Raw genomic sequence first — 2,937 nt, 5'->3', positions numbered from 1 at the left:
AGATTCCCCCCCCCAACACCTCTTAAGTACCTTCTTTAAAAGCAAAGAAGGTGGAAGAGGAGGGAGGGGGACGTCACAGATCCAGGTGGGAGCTGGAATGTGGTAGCTGAGGGCCTAATGTACTTTGGAGGACTCTGGAGATTTTGAGAAGTTTATCTTTGGCCAATAAGTTCAAGTCCATTAATAACAATGGAATTAATAATGACCAGAGTTGTTTATACCTATTCTGTAGTGACTTGGCTAAGTTTCTTTGAGGAGACCCTGTAAGGTCAGGGACCTTTTTGTGTACAGGCACATGCGTTCGTGTATGGACACATGCATATGCACACACAGAGACTACATATATGTAGGCATATAATGTATGTGTATATATTGTGTTAGTTAATTGTCAACTAGCCCCACGATCTGAATTTTTACTTTCATAGATCACTGGTATTCATGGCATTACATGGCTGTTATTTGTTTTTCTCAAATGTGTTGACTTGCTCCAAACAATTGTTCTTCTTCCAGAACATTCATCCAAGTCCAGAGGATACTACACAGGCCCTTCTAACAGCAAAGGATAAGATATTCAACCAAATGCCCTGAAGCATCAGCATAAATGTACTAACTTGTAGGAAAGGAGAGATGATTCTAGGTCCGCTGCGGGTCGCAGGCTTTCTTACAATGTTCCAAAGAAGTGTCCTCTAGCACCTGGGCACTGAATTCCTTTGCTCTGATTTTATCCCTGGACAGGTTGCCAGTGAGTCAGCCATATGAGATGAGGGGCCAGATGTTCAGCTCTGTGACTTTCTTGGCATCCTCCACCCAGAGGAAGAAATCAGAGAGTGCCAAGGCACCCAGAAGCTGAGCTGTGCACCCTGCAGTCTAGTTATCTTTTCTCAGAATTCCAGATGGTTATTGTGGAGTCTTGAATGAAAGTTTCCCACATAGGCCCATGTATTGGAATACTTGTTTCCAGTTACTGGCCCTGTTTGGGGAAGTCATAAAACATTTAGAGGCCTTACCGGAGGAGGTACATCACTCGGAGTGAGCTCTAAGGGTTTCTAGCCTTCATCTACTTCCTTCTTTCACTTTAGAAAGAAGATATGTGATCTCTCCGTTTCCTGTTCCTGCTGCTATGCCTTCACTGCCTACTCTTCTTGTCTATCTCTCTGGAACCTAACCTAGAAAAAAAAATTAATAAGCTCCTTAGGTTGGTTCTATCAAGGCATTTTATCACAGCAACATAAAAATAACTAATATAATTCTCCTGGTGCTTCTTCATGGACAAACCTCCATCTAGACCTTCCTCCAACCTCTCTTCCCAGTTCTTTGCGTGTGTGCTTTTCTTCTGGCAGATGGCATGATAGTGATACAGTAATCAGGAGTGCAGCCAATGAAGTTCTGACTTTGACAAAGTTTAAAATACTAGGTTATTGGCTTTAATACAGCAACATGCAGGACGATACCTGTCTTCTTCTCCAGAAGTTGCTGACATTCTCAATGCTTACTTCATTCATGGCTGGCACTCTTCGGTGTGCCAACTGACCCTCCTCATTCTTCTAACACGCCTTTTCTCCAAACCTGACATGTGAGTGCAGCAGGCAGAAATATGTGGCTTTAGCAAGAAAGAAGTGGGGCTTGAGAGAGCTCCAACAGGCAATTGGACATGTGAGACGTGTGAGGATATGTTGAGAAAGATCTGTTAAAAGCAAGTGACAACTGACCTGGTTCAAGAGCAAGCATACACTTTCCCACAAAGCATATTTTTCCTGTAGCATCCCAGAGTGAACCCATAGTCAGAGACAGTGGCCAAAGGCCAAAGGAGGAGGACTGTGGGCAGAATGTCCCTGGAAGATAGCCAGAGCAGCACACGGTTCTCTGAAGTACTCTAGGAATAGACTATTTAGAAATGGGACCATATTTATAAATGTATTAGGCAAATTTGATAGGAATCAACTCTCAAATAAGCTTCATTATTAGAACAAATTTTTTTCAGGGAAACCCAGTTCAAGACCGTATTCATCTCCGTGCTACTATGAAGGCACCTGAGGCAAAGAGGAAACAGGGAATCATTTTTAGACTGTTGGCTCCAAGAACATCTCAGAGCTGGTGTCAGATATGAAGAAGGAATGGTCACCAGAGGACTATGGAGATAAGAAAGGCAGGCATGTGCCCGCTTTGGCAACACATATACTGAAATTGGAATGATACAGAGAAAATTAGCATGGCCCCTGTGCAAGGATGAAGTGCAAATTTGTGAAGAGTTCCATAATTTTTAACCTGGATCCCTCAGAGATCCCAGAGACTAAGCTACCAACCAAACAGCATACATGGACTGGTCCATGGCCCCTGCTATGTATGTAGCAGAGGACTGACTTGTCTGGCCTCCATGGTAAAGGATGCCCTTAATCTTGTAGGAACTTGATGCCCCAGGGAAGGGGCATGCTAGGGGGATTAGGTGGGAGTGGGTGGATAGATAGGTGATCATCCTTTCAGAGGCAAAGGGGAGGGGGCATGAGGTGAAGAGCTTATGGAGGGAGGACCAGTAGGGGAGCAACATTTGGAATGTAAATAAATAAAATAATAAATAAAAAAATAAAGGCAGGCACACAGAGCAGAAGTGCAGCCAAGAGCTTTCTCTTTTTCAGAAATTACCTATTATCTATCTATCATCTATCCATCTGCCTGTCTATCTGTCTATCTATCTATCTATCTATCTATCTATCTATCTATCTATCTATCTATCTACATACCTACCTATAATCTATGTTTTATTCTATAAACCAATATCTATTATATTGTATTTTATATATAATGTATAATGTCTGCATGTCATTTATTATTATATCTGTTAGTGACCCTATCTTTTATAGCACCTACCACATCTATACCTCTATGTATCTATCTATATATATGGTATTGAATGATTTGAGTGTTTGTGTGTGTGTGTGT

The 2,937-nt window shown here is 42.0% G+C and overlaps 1 non-coding gene across 1 annotated transcript; it reads left to right on the top strand.

Annotated features, from left to right (window-relative positions):
• The first annotated feature begins 2,154 nt into the window (after positions 1–2,154).
• LOC115063651 lies at positions 2,155–2,261 on the top strand. The gene has a single exon (XR_003843537.1). It is a non-coding gene; the product is annotated as a U6 spliceosomal RNA (small nuclear RNA).
• The last annotated feature ends 676 nt before the right edge of the window (positions 2,262–2,937 follow it).

The sequence above is a fragment of the Mus pahari genome, chromosome 3 (assembly GCF_900095145.1).
Source record: "Mus pahari chromosome 3, PAHARI_EIJ_v1.1, whole genome shotgun sequence".
Classification (NCBI taxonomy): Eukaryota; Metazoa; Chordata; class Mammalia; order Rodentia; family Muridae; genus Mus; species Mus pahari.
The sequence above is the reverse complement of the archived record's forward strand: the minus strand, read 5'-3'. Positions and strand labels throughout refer to the sequence as shown.